Source organism: Medicago sativa, chromosome 1, assembly GCF_051527215.1.
Source record: "Medicago sativa cultivar Bolivia chromosome 1, Bolivia_mono, whole genome shotgun sequence".
Classification (NCBI taxonomy): domain Eukaryota; kingdom Viridiplantae; phylum Streptophyta; class Magnoliopsida; order Fabales; family Fabaceae; genus Medicago; species Medicago sativa.
This window is the reverse complement of record NC_140749.1, coordinates 65,242,568-65,261,325: the sequence shown is the minus strand read 5'-3', so window position 1 is coordinate 65,261,325 and position 18,758 is coordinate 65,242,568. Positions and strand designations below refer to the sequence as shown.

Sequence of the window (18,758 nt, the reverse complement as noted above, 5' to 3'; positions counted from 1 at the left end):
AAAAGATGAAGAGTAAAAAAGTGAGACAATGTTGTAAAAATTCATTATAGATGTATATGACTCAATTTTATATATGCATCAATAGAATTGTTTCACGATGAAACACTTAAAATTATACTTCTTGTGGATGAACGTAGCGAGAGATGTGATTCAGTTAATCAACATTAGATAAAATTTGTGTTGAGTTCTTTTAATGATGTTTCTCTCAATATCCCAACATATGAAAATGTAATATAGTTTATAAGAAAACTTTCAAAAAAAATTATTTTGATCACATGTATTATTTTTAAAAAATTGTAACTTTTATAATAATATAATAATGAAGAGTAATCAATGTTAATTTTCTTCAAAGTATTTTCCACACATATGAGTTTTATTATAAATTTTTGTTAACGTGTCCTAACCGTATCGTATCCTAAATTTAAAAAAATTCGCGTATCCACGTACCCGTATCGTATCGTACCCGCACCCGTATCCGTATCGGGGATTCATAGTCTTGTACAAATATATACAAGAGGCGCGCCCCACTTTAGTCCTTTTGCTGCTTTTGCTTTCCGGACAAGCTACCTATTAGTTTATTTCTGACCTAAAAGCCCTTGTTTTCTTGTGGAACATTCTAGTGATGTATTGCTTAGGTTTTAAGTCGTTATAAACTATAAATAGAGTAGCTAGCTATCACAACAATTCATCTTTTGTTCTTGGAATAAAAGTTCATCTTTATTTTATTGTTATTTACTTTTATGTTCTTCTTCTTCTTATTCTTCTTCTTCTTCTTCTTGATAGGCCAAACCGCAAATGCACGGTCTATCGAAGTAATAATAGTAGTAAAGAGTATCGTTCCGCTAGGGAGTTGTTTAATTCAATTAACTTAAAAAGAATGATTAGAGGAGGAGAAAAGTTATAAAAAGAGAGGTTTAGTTGCTGAAGGTAAATAACAATAATAATAATAAAGAGCCTTGGGATCATTGGTTCGTCATAACAACGAATCCTTCACAATCAAGCCTTAAACTTTATAATTCTACGTTATTCTTAATTTCTAAGGACAAGTTTCACTTTAGCATATCAAAGCTTCTCTCGAATTCAGTGAGTGTATCCCTCCAACAACCACACCTATTCTCATGGGTGATTGCCTTTGGGACCCTTGAAGATCGAAACTTTATGTGTCCCAAGGTTTGCTAGACTATTCTCATGTTTCGTAAACCTTGTCTAAATTCACTTGTTCGAATATCAAAGCTCCGCGTTCGCTTTATGAATTGATATTTGTGATGATGAATTAACCATTATCAAACCCTCCGCGTTCGCTTCCACAGTTTGATAATAATTAATTCATGTTAAAACGGTGAATTTAGATAAGAAATTAAGGTAACATATAATTAGGGTTTAAGGCTTGGATTGATTCGGATTACGTCATTAGACTTATCCAACAATCCCAAGACAAAGAAAGTCTACTCACTCATGTTCATCGTAGACATGGGGGAAGAAGAGAGAAAACAATAAAGTAAATTGCAAGGAAGAAGGTAAAGGAAAATAAAGACTTTTATTGAAATAATGCTGAAAATATTCTAAGCAAAGGTGAATTGTTTATGATGGAATGCTACTCTATTTATAGCTTTACAATCGACTTAGAAACTAAGCAACTATAAGGGCAAAACAGTAAAGCTGCAACGGAGTAACTTGGGCTTGAAGAAAAGCAGCAAAAGAGGCTTCTAGGGGTGGCACGGCCGTGCCACATGTTGGCACTGGCCGTGCCAAGCTTCTGACTTGGTGTGAACATATTTTTGCACTGTATTTTCATAATTCTGCACTGTATTTGCTACAGTCCTCTTTCTTTTGCTCTAAGACACCTTCCACCATATATTCGTTCCTAAAATATAATAAAAAGCAATTTGAAGTAAAATATTCAAAAAGGAAATAAATATGCAATAAAATAAAATCAAATCTTTATAAAACTAAACTAAATAAAGCAATAAAATAGACTAATTAATGACTCATCAAACTCCCCCACACTTGAATCTTTGCTTGTCCTCAAGCAAAAGGCAATGGACATAGCAGCAACTAAAAGGATTTAATTATGGCAATGCAATTGAAAACACAAGTCTCTTTGAAGGTTTTGTTTCAAGTACACTAATCATAATTTTAAACATTCCTCGTGAACCTATTCAACCCAACATCAAGTCTCAAGTGAGTGTGTGTGTGCAGTCCAACCTTTTTCTTGCTCCTGTATAAGACAGATATTATGAGGAACAGGTTCTATCCTTAATGCTAAAGTAACCGAGAAAAGTCCTTTCTTCATTTCATATAAGAGTGATGGGAATTTAAGTTAAAATTGAATTAAATTAACAATTAAGCACAAAGGGCTGCAGATGCTTAGGGGCTATCTATCCTCATAGAAAGTCTTTTTGGATGTAATTGTCCTTTCCCCCTAGATTCAAAATCACCCTAAGCAGTGCTGCAAAATTTTCTTTTATTTCATCTCCGCGTAGGAAGTCTTTTTGGATGTAATTGTCCTTTCCCCCTAGCATTGATGAATTTATTTTACTTTAAGTTCAAATTAGGGAGTCACCACCACAATTAGGAAGTTAGGGATTGTCCTTTCCCCCACATGTTGGTGCCATTCTCCCGCCCCATTTAACTTTAACAATTAAGAAGATATAACATTAAAGCACATTTGATTATTTTCCCACACAAACTTATACTACTTTTACTCTAAAGACTTTAAAGGGTCTAAGTTAACACTAAAGATAGAACGTGCTCCTTAAAATACCTACTTATACATTTGCTCAAAGATTGCAATCGGGTGCTTTTCTCATTGGAGAATTTTCACAATAAAACAAGACATGGGTATAGCAAGAACACAAGGAAAAAACCTTTAAAGAAGAGACAAATCAAAAAAATTTATGCCATTTTTTTACATTGAAAACAAGCTACTAGTCATGCCTTTCACTTTAAAAACAAAACAAAAGAATAAAGTTCAAGGGAGTTTGGGAACACTACGACTCAAGACACTTTATTACCCCCCCCCCCCCCCCCACACACACACACACACACACACACTTAGGGGAAGCATTGTCCTCAATGATTCAAAAGAAAAAGAAATTAAAAGAGAAGAAGAAGAAGGAGTAGAGGAAGAAGAGTAGGAGAAAGAGAGAAGAGAGAAGGGAAGAGAGGAAGAGGAAAGCTCACAATGTCTATTGAGGTCCATAAGGAGGACCTTGGAATTGTAGGCGTTGCATCATCCGACGGAGCATCTCATTGCTTTCTTGTGTTAAGCGGTTGCCCCTTTGAACATCGTTCCTTAGTCCGGAGATTTCAACACCTTGCCTTTGTTGCTCGGTGCTCATCCTTTCAACTTCATTGTGAATTCATGCCCATCTTTGATCTTCATTTAGCTCTCCGGTTTCATGGTCATGGTGTTCCTCTCGGTGCAAATTAGCACCTTCTCCTTCATGGTGCATGTGAGCACCCTCTCCCGCATCATGATCTCGCTCTTCAAGAACCTACACATCATCAACATACAACCAATTTTCTTCCACTTCGGTGGTAGTCCGAGATGGGTTAGGAAGTAAAAACATGATTGGTACGTTTAGCTTGAGTTGGTAATGGTGGGGTGGACGATGTTTAATGAAATTCATAGCAATGAGGGTTTCTATGTTAAGCCTATTGTTTCCCTCAATTGGTTTGATCCCCTCATCTTCACCTACTCCAAAACACCTAGCTATGTATGTAATGATGCCACCCATCACTATGTCTCCTCTACCGGCCGGTCTAGTACCGACGAAGTCTAGGTAATCAATCAAATAGAAACAAGTATTGACGGGGTGGTTGTAGAGCATTGCCCATAACATGAACAACTCATCGGTTCTAGTGTTTCCTAGCTCGGTTCTACCCCAGATAGTGCAAGTCATCACCCTTTGAAGGTACTTAAGGACGGGGTTGTGAATGTTGCTAGCTTTGTTTGCCCTAGGGACGTATTTGTTAAAACCGGTGATTTGTTTCCAAAATTCAGCTGGTTCATAGTTATCCGGTTTTAGGCTAGGATCCCTGTAACGCCCTCCTTTTTATTTAATTATTTTAATTAGTTTTAGAATATATTTATATGATTGGTATGATTTACATGATTTATGTGATATTTTGTTATGTTATATGTTGGTATTTACTAGCATAATATAATTGTTATTTGGTGTAGAAATATATTTGTTATTTGTTATAGATATATTTGTTATTTGGTGTAGAAATATATTTGTTATTTGTTATAGATATATTTGTTATTTGGTGCAGAAATATATTTGTTATTTGTTAGAAATATATTTGTTATTGGTGTATTATTATTATTAAGTGGGGGAGAGATATATTTAATTTAGAAATAAATAAGATTATGAGGAATAGAATAGTTTTGAGGTGTAAGAGAAATAAGAAGGGGGTTAGAATAGAAAGAAGAATAAGTTGTTGGGCCAAAATAGATTTAGGAAGAGCGTTTAGTATTATAAATAGAGAAGCTTAGGTTAGAAAGAGTTTACCGGAAACCGCTTTTTGGAAAAGATGAGAACAAGAAAGAAGAGAAGAGGAGAGAAAAGTCAAGAGAAGAGGAGAATACCTTAGGAAAGAAGAACGCTGCCGCTGATTCAGGAATTAATCTAAGGTGAGGGTGAGACTATCTTGCATTAATATTAAGTTGTTAAATCATTAGATTACATCTAACAAGTTGGGGAGAGTTTGTGAGAATTTGAGAATTAGGGTTTTGAGAGATATTTGATGATTAGATGATGAAAACTTGTTGAATTGTTGTAGAAATTGTGTACATACCTTAGATAATCCATAGGATGATTATTGGAAGTAGTTTTGAGGTTAGAACCATGAGATTAGGTGAAACTTGGAGAAAATCTGCATTCTGCCCGAATTTTGATATTAAAACTGGAATTGATCGGTGCCGAATTGGTCTTAGGTGTAAACATGAAAGTTGTAGGTATGGATGTTAGCTTTCTAATGTCGTTGGTCTCACGTCAATAGGATTTATAGAGCTGGAGTTATGGTCAAATTACTGCATGTAGGTCACAGTGAATTTTTATGGACTTTCAGCACAACTTTTCCGAATTTAAAATGAAAACTGGTATTGATCAGTACAGAATTGGTCTTAGGCGTAAACATGAAAGTTTTAGATAATTTTGTTAGCTTTCCAGTGGCTTTGGTTTGACGTGAAAATGATGTTTGGTCTTTGAGTTATGATTAAAATACTACAGGGAGGTCTTTGCAAAATTGTACGGTGACAGCATTCTCTGTTTCATGTTTTTGCGTTTTGTTCATATGTTTCTGTTTTGAATTGATCTTTGTTGTAAACATGAAAGTTGTTGATATTTGTGATATCTTTCCAGTAGCTTTTGTTTGACATGAAAATATGTTGTGCATAATTTATTATGTTTTTACAAAGATACATAGTGAATTATTGTTGATGTTTAAATACGATGTTATATGAAGTTGTTTATGATTGATGAATATGATGTTTTAAGATGTTGTTTATTATCATTTGATATTGTTATATTATGATATGACATGAATTATTTATGTGATCCATATGTTGTCAAGATGCTAAGATGTTAAGACGTTAAGATGATAAGAGTTGTTAAGTCGTCGAGTCGTTATGAAGTCATCAAGTTGTTAAGATGTTATATTGTCAAGATGTTAGGATGTCATATATGTTCATGAAGTTGTCTAAGTTGTACGAAAGTTATGTCCTTGCATTAAAGTTGTGTCGTTGCATAGTCAGAGATGGGGGCTTAATGCCCGACAGGTTCTTTATGGCCTTAGCGATGGGGGCTTAATGCCCGACGGGTTCTTTATGACCTTAGCGATGGGGGCTTAATGCCCGACAGGTTCTTTATGACCTTAGCGATGGGGGCTTAATGCCCGACAGGTCCAAATATGACCTTAGCGAAGGGGGCTTAATGCCCTGGTGGTACCACATGCATGTTGAAGTTGTCTAAGTTGTTGTTGAAGTTGTCTAAGTTGTTGTTGAAGTTGTTGTTGCATTGTAGAGTCGTCATAACTTATATTTAATTATGATTTAATGATGATGATGATGTTTGACGATGATGTTGTTCATGTTTGATGATGATGTTTGATTTTGATGATGATGTTTGACGATGATGTTGTTTAGGATTGATGATGATGTTGATTATGATTTGTTTATGATGGTTGAATATGAAGTTGTTATGATAAGATGCTATGTGATTTATGATATGTTGATATGTGAATATGATAAGATGTTATACGTTTACTAATGATGATGTATGATGATTCCTCGTAATTATATTTAAGATGGATTGTTTGTGATTATGTTTATGGTTGATATATAATGTTATGAGATGGTTATGATTAGTACTTGATGTTATATGATGTTGTTTATGTCTATGATTAAGATGATATGATTAAAAGGATATATGATAATGCTTATGACTAATATTTGTAGATATGTGATGATATTTATATGATGATATAATATGAAGTATATGACTAATGTAGGAAGAATAATGACACTAGCTAAGGATGTTTAAGTTGCTAGATATGATTAATGAATTATAAGATGTTTAAGTTGTTAAATGTACTTTATATGATTTATATGCTTTATATTATTGTTTGAGAAATCTCACCCCTCTGCTTGGAAATGTTGCTCTTCGTATGGGTAACTTGCAAGTAACCAGGATTAGTTGCGGTCGTGAGTGGACTCCTCACAAGTATGTCTTAGGTGCTCTGATACGTAACGGGATGGGATTATGTCTTTACTTTCTGTTCCTTACGTATTACTTTATGAATCTTTCAAGAATTGATGTTGAACTAAATTTTATGAAATTTTATATTGAGACCCTTGTGCCAAAGATTATTTAAGTTGTCAAACTATTCCGCTGCGAAGTTTTAAAGATTATGTTGTTATATTTTTGAAGGATAAATTATTATTCCATTTACGTTTTTTAAGAAATGTGACATTCCGTTTTATGATGAAAAACTCTGATTTTATTTAAGAAATTTTTACGTTGGGAAAACGGGGTGTTACAATCCCAATGATCATGAATATACCCCTCATTTGCAAAACCTAAGGCATCACAAAAGTGTTGAAGAGACATATTATAATCAACATTCATTAACCGGAAAACAACTTTATGGTTAGGGTTATCAAAATTCAACTTATCTTTAGTGAAAACAATTGAGCTTAAAAATTCATAAGTGAAATTTTCATAACCCCGCATAGGCTTCAACAAATTAGTCCAACCTAGCTTGCCTATCATTCTAGCAACATCATCTAAAAGCTCTAGCACATCTAAAGTATAGGTATCTGAATATTGAGAAGGATGCAATGGTTTAGAGATTAGAATTTTATACCTGTCCCTTTGCTTGTTGTCCTTGAACTGGATTCCGTGATTCTTAACTTGTGCTTGCTTCTTTGGGGGAGGACCGAAAGAGCTTGCTGGTTCTTTTCCACTTCTTCTTCTTGAAGCCATGTGACCTTGGTTGTGGGTAAGTTTGAAGGTTTAGGGTTTTAGAAGATTTTTGGTGGAAAGGATTGGTTTAGGGTTGGGGTTGATGTTTTAGGAAGGTTTATGGGATTAGATGTAGAGATTGGTCAAGATTTTGTGGTTTTTGGGTTAGGGTTTATGGAGATAAGGGTTTGGTGAACTATGGGTTTGGATGGATGAGAGTTGTTTTTGATTGGTGGTTTGTGTTTGGGATGAAGTTTGTGATTGATTGGTGAAGTTTTGAGGGAGATATGAAGGTTTGAAGATGGGTGGTTATGGAGGTTTAGAGAGAAGTTTGAGAGATGAAAGAGGTTTGTGTTTGAGAATGAATGAGGAGAAAGAAAAATTTTGAGGTTATAGGCATGTAGGGATCGGGCACGGCCGTGCCAACCTTGGCACGGGCCGTGCCAACATTCTGACTTTGGCCACCTTTTTTGCTTTAAAAACCTGGCACGGCCGTGCCAACCTTAGCACGGGCCGTGCCAACCTTCTGGTCCTGGGGGCTTCAGATTTTTCACTTTTTCTTGAATCAGACTCGAACAATTACCTACAAAACACTTAAAATAAAGGAAAACAAACAAAATAAAGCAATTAAATGCGTGGGTTGCCTCCTATGAATCGCTCTTTTAACGTCACTAGCTTGACGAAAGATGAAAGAGTAGTTCCTCAAGGAGGATCTGAGAGGGCTAGGATTGTTTCTTCTTCAACAGCTTCACCTTCATTATAAATCTTTAGTCTTTGGCTATTAACTTTGAAAGTTCCAGTCTTTTCAGAAAAAATTTCAATAGCCCCATAGGGGTAGACTTTGCGAACCTTAAACGGACCGGACCACCTTGATCTTAACTTACCTGGAAAGAGCCTTAACCTAGAGTTAAAGAGCAGCACAAGATCACCACTCTTGAAGTTCCTTTTGAGGATATGCTTGTCATGCCAATTTTTAGTTCTTTCTTTGTAAATACGGGCATTTTCATAAGCATCAATCTTAAGTTCTTCTAACTCACTTAACTGAAGTTTTCTCCTTTGACCAGCTAGATTGGGATCTAAGTTGAAGCTTCTTACTGCCCAATAGGGTTTGTGTTCAAGTTCAACCGGAAGGTGACAAGATTTTCCATAGATTAGTTTAAAAGGTGTCATTCCAATCGGAGTTTTGTAAGCCGTTCTATAGGCCCAAAGAGCATCGTGGAGCTTACTTGACCAATCTTTCCTAGAGTTAGAAACCGTTTTTTCAAGAATGGCTTTTATTTGTCTATTGGAGACCTCAACTTTTCCACTAGTTTGTGGGTGATAGGGTGTAGCAATTTTGTGTTTCACTCCATACTTTTGTAAAAAAATTTCGAAAAGTTTAGAAATGAAGTGAGACCCTCCATCGCTTATTACAACCCTTGGCACTCCAAACCTTGGAAAGATAATATTTTTGAAAAACTTTATAACAACATGTGCATCATTAGTGGGAGAGGAAACAGCCTCAACCCATTTGGACACATAGTCAACTGCCACCAATATGTATTGATTTCCAAAAGAAAAGGGGAAAGGCCCCATGAAATCAACACCCCATACATCGAAAATTTTGACTTCAAGAATGTTGTTTAAGGGCATTTCATTCCTCTTAGTAATGTTACCGGTGCGTTGACATTTGTCACATTTAGAAATGAATTGATGCACATCTTTGAAGAGTGATGGCCACCAGAAACCAGATTGAAGAATTTTGAAAGAAGTCTTTTGAGTACTGGCGTGGCCACCATAAGAAGAGGAGTGGCAATGGTTTAGAATACTACTTACCTCATTTTCAGGAATGCATCTTCTGAAGATCCCATCCGAGCCTCTTTTGAAAAGGTAAGGTTCATCCCAATAGTAATGTTTGAGGTCATGGAAGAACTTCTTCTTTTATTGGTAGCTCAATCCGGGTGGTAGTACTCCAGCTGCAAGAAAGTTAACAAAATCTGCATACCAAGGTGCGTTAGTTTGTGTCAATAAGAAGAGTTGGTCATCCGGAAATGAATCATCCAGGGACAACTCATCCTCATTGGTTTCCCTAAGGCGGGACAAGTGATCAACTACAACATTTTCGGTACCCTTTTTATCTTTTATTTAAAGGTCAAATTCTTGGAGGAGCAAAATCCATCGGATCAACCTTGGCTTGGCATCTTTTTTGTTTAACAAATATTTTATTGCCGAGTGATCTGTATAAATGATAATTTTTGATCCCACCAAGTATGGCCGAAATTTGTCAATGGCATAGACTACCGCTAACAATTCTTTTTCTGTTGTGGCATAATTTACCTGTGCCCCATCAAGGGTCTTACTTGCATAATAAATGGCATGCATCTTCTTGTCTTTTCTTTGTCCCAACACAGCCCCAACTGCATAGTCACTCGCATCACACATTATTTCAAAAGGTAAGTTCCAATCCGGTGGTTGTATGATAAGGGCAGTGACCAAAGCTTCTTTCAACCTGCAAAATGCCTTTAGGCATGCATCATCAAACACAAAATCTGCATCCTTAAGGAGCAAGCTTGTTAGTGGCTTAGTTATTGAAGAAAAATCTTTGATGAAACGGCGGTAAAACCCTGCATGCCCTAGGAAACTTCTTACTTCCTTCACCGAGGTAGGAGGAGACATTTTTTCAATAATTTCAATTTTTGCTTTGTCCACCTCTATACCCCGTTCAGAAACTAAGTGTCCTAGGACAATGCCTTCTCTTACCATGAAGTGACACTTCTCCCAATTCAACACTAAGTTCACCTGTTCACATCTTTCCAAAACTTTTTCCAGGTTAGTCAAACAATTATCAAAACTAGATCCATGCACAGAAAAATCATCCATAAAAACTTCCATTATGTTTTCAACAAAATCAGAAAAAATAGACATCATGCATCTTTGAAAAGTAGCGGGGGCATTGCAAAGACCAAAAGGCATTCTCCTATAGGCAAAGGTACCAAAGGGGCATGTGAAAGTGGTTTTCTCTTGGTCATTAGGGTGAATAGGTATTTGGAAGAATCCGGAATACCCATCTAAGTAACAAAAGTGTGAATGCTTAGCTAACCTTTCTAACATTTGGTCTATAAAGGGGAGTGGGAAGTGATCTTTACGGGTTGCCTTGTTAAGCTTCCTATAGTCAATACACATTCTCCAACCGGTGACTGTTCTAGTTGCAATGGATTCATTTTTATCATTTTTAATAACTATGAGACCACCCTTTTTAGGAACAACTTGAACGGGGCTAACCCATTTAGAATCAGAAATTGGATAGATAACACCTGCATCTAGGAGTTTTAAGACTTCTTTTTTCACAACTTCTTTCATGTTAGGGTTCAACCTTCTTTGGTGTTCAACGGAGGGCTTATAGTCCTCCTCAAGTAATATCCTATGTGTACATAATGAGGGGTTTATTCCTTTAATGTCATCAATGGTATAACCTATAGCCTTAGGGTACTTCTTGAGGACATAAAGCAATTTTTCAGTTTCAACCTCATTTAGATTTGCATTCACAATAACAGGGTAAGTTGAATTAGGGCCCAAGAATTCATACCTCAAGCTCGGTGGGAGTGGTTTAAGCTCCACCTTTGGTGCCTCCTTTGGTAGAGGGGCCAGTTCTTCTTCCATTAGTTCCTCCACACCCATATCTTCCATAGGAGGATTTTCATTCAACAACTTCTCATACTCTTTGGCATCTCCATCCAACTTTGTACCTGCATCATTCACCAAACATACTTCCAAACCATCATGTGTAGTTGATGCTAATGGGCATTCTTTCACACAATGGTCGATTATATCTAACATGCAACAAGAGTCTTTGATGGAAGGATTCTTCATTAGTTTAGTAAGTTCAAATTCAACAGTTTCCTTACCAACATTAAATGCCAACTTACCATGCTTAACATCAATTATGGCTCCTGCGGTAGCAAGGAAGGGCCTTCCTAAAAGTATTGGTACCTGGTTGTCCTCCTCTATTTACATCACAACAAAATCTGCAGGGATATATATTTATCCTACTTTGACAGGGACATCCTCTATGATTCTAGCTGGGTACTTAATGGAACGGTCTGCTAATTGTAGGGTCATCCTAGTTGACTTAAGTTCCCCCAATCCCAACCTTTCATAAAGAGATAAAGGCATTAAACTGACACTAGCTCCTAAGTCACACATCACCTTTTTTACTATTTCAGAACCTATGACGCAAGGTATGGAGAAACTTCCTGGATCCTTAAGCTTGGGTGGCAATTTATTTTGGATGATGGCACTACACTTTTCCGTAAGGTTCACTGTTTCACTCTCCTCAATTTTCCTCTTTTTTTGAAAGAATTTCTTTTAAAAATTTGGCATAGGTAGGCATCTGAGTTAGGACATCGGTGAAGGGAACATCAATGTAGATTTTATTCATCATTTCAATGAACTTTTTAAATTGCTCATCAAGCTTAGACTTGGCAAATCTCTGAGGGAAAGGAATTTTTGGCTTGAAGGTAGGTGGTGTAACTTCCCCACTTGGTGGTTTTTCGCCCTCTTCTCTAGTTATCTCACCTTGTGGTTCACTAATCTCTTTCTCAACCTCACTAGGCTTGGTCCTCGGGGAGTCCTCTAATTGCTTACCAATCCTAAGTGTAACAACGTTCATTCTAGGTTGGCAAATTTGTTGGACAACTTGGAAGAGTTGAGTCTCTAAGATCTTGTTGTGAGAGGAAATAGAGTCTACTTTTGATGTAAGCGTAACAAGAGAGTCATTCAAAAGTCTAGTTTGATCCATAAGTTCCTTGAATTGTGCGGATTGATTCAAAAGATAATTTTCCATTAAAAGTTCAAGATTAGATTTTTGAATGACTTTTTGAACGCTTGCATAACTTGGCGGTGTTGTTTCTTGAACCAGGGGGTTTTTATTAAGGCTTACCCCTTGGTTGTTTTGAATAAAATTTATTTGTTCAACACTGCCTAGTTTGCATTCACCACATTTTTTTACAAGAGGGAGGTGTAGAAGTAGGAGTGCTAGCACTAACATTAAGTTTTTCAAATTTGTAGGTTAGTGCATCGATCTTAGAAGCAAGGTGGTCATAGTTAGAGATTTCGTACATACCTGCCCCCCTTTTGGAGGGTGAAGACTTCGTAACGACTTCTTCATCGGTCCATTGAAAGAGATTTAGAGCCATGTCTTTAATTAAAGCATAAGCTATCTTGAAGTCCTTGTTCATTAGAGCACCACCTGCAGCTGTATCAACAAAGATTTTAGTAGCACATGACAAACCATTGTAAAAAGTGTGGATAATTAACCATTCCTCTAATCCATGGAGGGGGCAAAGTTTGAGCATTTCTTTGAAGTGCTCCCATGAATCATGAAGAGATTCCCCCTCCTTTTGATTGAATTGGAAGAGCATTGCCCTTAGTTGGCCGATTTTTGATGGGGGAAAGAAACGGATGAGAAATTCTTGCTTCAATTGGTCCCATGAGCTGATGGAACCAACTCTCAGAGAATGGAACCAATTAAGAGCCTTGTTTTTTAGAGAAAAGGGGCAGACTTAATTTCAAAGTCTTCACCCTCAACCGTTGGATACACGATAATAGCATATGGCTCTTCCTTTGAAGGAATTACATATTCTTTAAGAGCACGTTTTTCAGCCATGTCGGTATTATCTTGTGTTCTCCAAGAAGTTAATGGTGAATAAAAATAAAAAGAAAAAGAAAAGGAAGAAGAAGAAGAGAGAAATCTAATCACTAAAGAAAAGTTAATTAAATTAGTTAACTCCCCGGCAACGGCGCCAAAAACTTGATAGGCCAAACCGCAAGTGCACGGTCTATCGAAGTAATAATAGTAGTAAAGAGTATTGTTCCGCTAGGGAGTTGTTTAATTCAATTAACTTAAAAAGAATGATTAGAGGAGGAGAAAAGTTATAAAAAGAGAGGTTTAGTTGCTGAAGGTAAATAACAATAATAATAAAGAGCCTTGGGATCATTGGTTCGTCATAACAACGAATCCTTCACAATCAAGCCTTAAACTTTATAATTCTACGTTATTCTTAATTTCTAAGGACAAGTTTCTCTTTAGCGTATCAAAGCTTCTCTCGAAGTCAGTGAGTGTATCCCTCCAACAACCACACTTATTCTCATGGGTGATTGCCTTTGGGACCCTTGAAGATCGAAACTTTATGTGTCCCAAGGTTTGCTAGACTATTCTCATGTTTCGTAAACCTTTCTAAATTCACTTGTTCGAATATCAAAGCTCCGCGTTCGCTTTATGAATTGATATTTGTGATGATGAATTAACCATTATCAAACCCTCCGCGTTCGCTTCCACAGTTTGATAATAATTAATTCATGTTAAAACAGTGAATTTAGATAAGAAATTAAGGTAACATATAATTAGGGTTTAAGGCTTGGATTGATTCGGATTACGTCATTAGACTTATCCAACAATCCCAAGACAAAGAAAGTCTACTCACTCATGTTCATCGTAGACATGGGGGAAGAAGAGAGAAAACAATAAAGTAAATTGCAAGGAAGAAGGTAAAGGAAAATAAAGACTTTTATTGAAATAATGCTGAAAATATTCTAAGCAAAGGTGAATTGTTTATGATGGAATGCTACTCTATTTATAGCTTTACAATCGACTTAGAAACTAAGCAACTATAAGGGCAAAACAGTAAAGCTGCAACGGAGTAACTTGGGCTTGAAGAAAAGCAGCAAAAGAGGCTTCTGGGGGTGGCACGGCCGTGCCACATGTTGGCACTGGCCGTGCCAAGCTTCTGACTTGGTGGGAACATATTTTTGCACTGTATTTTCATAATTCTGCACCGTATGTGCTCCAGTCCTCTTTCTTTTGCTCCAAGACACCTTCCACCATATATTCGTTCCTAAAATATAATAAAAAGCAATTTGAAGTAAAATATTCAAAAAGGAAATGAATATGCAATAAAATAAAATCAAATCTTTATAAAACTAAACTAAATAAAGCAATAAAATAGACTGCACTTGCGGTTTTATCCCATCATTGTTCAAATTTTGTTTAGAATAGAAGAGTTTGAATTTGAAGATTGAAAGTGATCTGCTGACTTGTATGATATGTTGACTTTTGCTACACACTTGTAATTTGGTTTGATTTTTTTGTTGGCTTGTGTGATATGCTGACTTTTGAGTTTTAACTAGACTATATGACTATGAGTAATGAGTGTCACTGTGCGACTCATTTTCTTTTTGGTTAAATATGTTATTGGTTCTTACATTTTGCGCCGCTTTAAAGAATAGTCCCTACTTTTCAATAAATGTTTTTAAAATCCCCATATTTTTACTCCGTTAGCATAAATAGTCACCAAACGAAATGGTGACGCGACAATTTTTTTTTTGTTATTGTTTTTTAATGGATTGGGTCTAACGAAATGGATAATATGACCCGGTCCATCGATCCAACCCAATCCATAGGGGATTCAAATCCCTAAATTCCCAAATTTCTTCTTCTTCCTCCTTGTGATCTCTCTTCTTTTCCAAATTTCTTCTTCTTTCTCTTTTTCGCCCCTCATTTGTATCGTTAAATCAGAAAACATAACATTAAAAAACACTACAAATCCATAAAAAAACATTGTTCATTATCTTCAAAACCCAACATATGTTTCTTCTTCTTCAAAAACCTCTCAATCTCATTTATTTTCTTTTCACTCCTCAATTGAAAAACTAACAAGCAAGCCAAACTAGACATTCTCCCTCATAATCTTCAAAAATCTCACGAAATCCTCTTTCATAATTTGGGTTCACGATACAAATGAGAGAGTTTTTCCAGATCTGGGGTTCATGCTGTAATTCTTGAATGTGGGTTTATTTATGTGAATCTGAGCACACAGTGGTTTGAATATGGGTTTTTGATTCTCAAATCTAATTTTTTTTATGGTTAAAAATTGTAAGTGTTTATGGTTAAAAAATTTGGAGTGTTTATGGTTCTTATTGTAGGGTGGGTTTGCGAGGGAGGATTTCATGAGGTTTGCAGAATGAGGAATGAAATGATGTTGTTAAAGAAGATTTTATGAAGAAGATTGCTAGAAGATGAAGTTTAATAAAAGAAAAAAGTTTGGGAACTGAATATGGTTAGAGATTTAGAGGGTTGATTTGTTGATTATTGAAGAGAGGTGGAGAAAACAAGAGGACAAGAAGAAATTACAGAGATGAAGAAACACATGAGGAAGAAGAGGAAATTGTATGGGACTGATTATTACCACATATACATCCATGTGCATCTGATTTTTTGCCACATCTTAAAAAAAATTGGGACCCACTAGTTGCCACATCAGCATTCCGTTAAAGAATTGACATTAGGGACTATTTTTTATAACAGAGCAAAAATGTGGGGATTTTAAAAACATTTATTGAAATGTAGGAACTATTCTCTAAAGTGACGCAAAATGTAGGGACCAATAGCATATTTAACCCTTTTCTTTTTTATTTTCTCATATCAAGCACTGTTATAAGATCATATGATTTCCTATTTTTTGCTAAATTGTATTTGAATGGTTGATAAACATTGATGAGTACTCATGAAGCACTATTATTAGCTCTAAATTCATTGTAATTTGTTGTTATAGGCTTTTAAATAGTCTTTAATGTTGTTTAAATTTGTTTGCATTGAAATAGACTTTTAAGTAGGTTTAAGGCTTGTTTAGCCAATTTAGTAGATCAAATGAACGATTTGATGACCTTAATGTAAAATAGGCCACTTGACAAAAAAAAAATGTAAAATAGGCCTGGAAGTGGGCTTACATGCTAGTTCAAGCTTTTTAATAGGCCAAGAAAAACAACCTATGATAGGCCATATGCCAAGCTTAGACTTGTAAATTTTTTCGTAGGCCAGGCTCAAGCCTTTTAAAGCCTGGTCTGGTCTGGCCTATTCCTATCCCTAATTCTTATGCATTATCGCTTTTAGTATTTTCAAACATTTTCATCATATTTACTTATTACTTAGGACTATGCACAAAAGAACAAAAATATGTAGGCACAAGATGAAAAATATGTAGATTCATCACAAAAGAAGTTTTAAGATTCTATGTGAAGTAAACTCTTAAATTGATGAAAAAATTGATTTTCACGTTGATGAAATTGATTACCAAAAATGAAGTAACCGGTTACATGTTAAATTTTTTTAACGTTACAACATGTAATTGGTTACCAAAACAAAGTAATTTAATACCTTTCTATGTTAAATATAAGATTCTATGTGAAGTAAACTCTTAAATTGATGAAAAAAATTGATTTTCACGTTGATGAAATTGATTACCATAAATGAAGTAATCGATTACATGTTCAATTTTTGAATGTTACAGCATGTAATGGGTTACCAAAACGAAGTAACTTAATACCACCTGACAAAATTCAATTTTTCATTGAACCCCATTGAAGGATAATAAAAATGTTATTTGAAGGATAATAAAAATGTTTTTTAAGGTGTTATACTCTAGACCTATGGTTTTCTTCCATTTATAAATATGTAATCGAGTAAGTGAAAAAATAATGTAAGAATCTTTGTTTTGGCGTCCGGTTCTCAAAGAAAAAGCCTTGGTAATATGAAGTTCGTTCCCGAAGATAAGTAGCTTTAGCAATTTGTTTTTGATAGAGTCTGTTAACCACTTGAGCTCAATTGCTTAGTTATAAATAATGTGAAAGAAACTATATAAGAGTAAGATATTTGAAAATGAAGATTGTGAGTAAAGATGCATGGTATTTATTAGGAGGTTGTTAGGTCATAAGTTGGCTGAATAAATTAATTATGTGGTTGTGAGATAAAATGTTATGAGTTACCTATATGCGGTAAAAAATTCTCATAATCATTGGAGAAATTGGTCCTTCAAAAAAAATTGTTTGAGAAATTGGATTCAGTTTTGTTTTAGACTCCACTGCAACTGCAACAAACTCTCAACATTTTCTCTATTCTATAAACAAACTTCTTCATCTTCCATTTTTTCTCTATTCTAATCTCTCGCTATACTTTGTACGTGAAGATAAATCATCAACTATTTATTGTATTGTAAGTATCTCTATCAACTTCGTTTGATTTTGCTCTGTTTCTTTCGCAGAAACAAAGCAAAATCAAAATCTAATATAATTCATCGAAGAAACATAGCAAAATCAAATGAAGTTGATAGAGATACTTGCAATACAATAAATATTTGATGATTTATCTTGACGTACAGAGTATAGCGAGAGATTAGAATAGAGAAAAAAATGAAAAATGAAGAAGTTTGTTTGTAGAATAGAGAAAATGTTGAGAGTTTGTTGTAGTTGTAGTGGGGTCTAAAACAAAACTGAATCCAATTTCTCAAACAATTTTTTTTTGAGGGACCAATTTCTCAAATGATGATGAGAATTTTTTACCGTATATACGTAACTCATAACATTTTACCTCAAACACATAATTAATTTATTCAGCCAACTTATGACCTAACAACCTCCTAATAAATACCATGAATCTTTAGTCACAATCTTCACTTTCAAATATCTTACTCTTATATAGTTTCTTTCGTATTATTTTTAACTAAGCAATTGAGCTCAAGTGGTTAACAGACTCTATCAAAAACAAATTGCTCGGGCTACTTACCTTCGGGAACGAACTTCATATTACCAAGGTTTTTTCTCTAAGAACCGAATGCCAAAACAAAGATTCTTAAATTATTTTTTCACTCATTCGATTACATATTTATAGATGGAAGAAAACCATAGGTCTTGAGTATAACAATTTTCCCATACGTCTTTTTCTGGTGTGTTTAGCCTTCTTTCAAGTGTCAACAACAATTTTCCCTTTTCTTGTGTGTTTAGCTTTCTTTCAAGTGTCAACAACAATTTTCCCATACCATTACAACAAGAAAATTGCTCTTCTCCCATCAAGATTTGCCCACTCCCAACTGAACTTCACAAAATACCCTCCACGTGACTTGAGTCACGCATATGTTATACCCAACGTGACTTAAGTCACGTTGAAATACAACCTACGTGACTTAAGTCATGTTGAAAACTCCCGCTGAATCCCAACGTGAGTTAACTCACATTGGTTTTCTTTCAATATTTTTTTTCAACGCTGACTTTCTTTTGAAAAATAAAAAAGCAAAATGCGTAGTAACATAATATTTCACAGGTAATGGAATACAAGTCATAAAATACCGAAAACCAGTGCATTATCTATTCTAAAGCACTGAATATATTAATATCATTGCATGAAAAAGTAACCAGTTCAAGTAATTAGGTAGACTTGTAATTTGTAAATGAACTTCAAGTAACTAGCATTCTTGCTCTAAG

At 35.2% G+C, this 18,758-nt stretch overlaps 1 non-coding gene and 1 pseudogene across 1 annotated transcript; one reads left to right on the top strand and one right to left on the bottom strand.

The window, feature by feature from the left end:
- Positions 1-7,309: 7,309 nt before the first annotated feature.
- Positions 7,310-12,291, bottom strand: LOC146956451 (uncharacterized; annotated as a pseudogene).
- Positions 12,292-12,773: 482 nt separating this feature from the next.
- Positions 12,774-12,880, top strand: LOC146956450 (small nucleolar RNA R71). The gene has a single exon (XR_015025267.1). It is a non-coding gene; the product is annotated as a small nucleolar RNA R71 (small nucleolar RNA).
- The last annotated feature ends 5,878 nt before the right edge of the window (positions 12,881-18,758 follow it).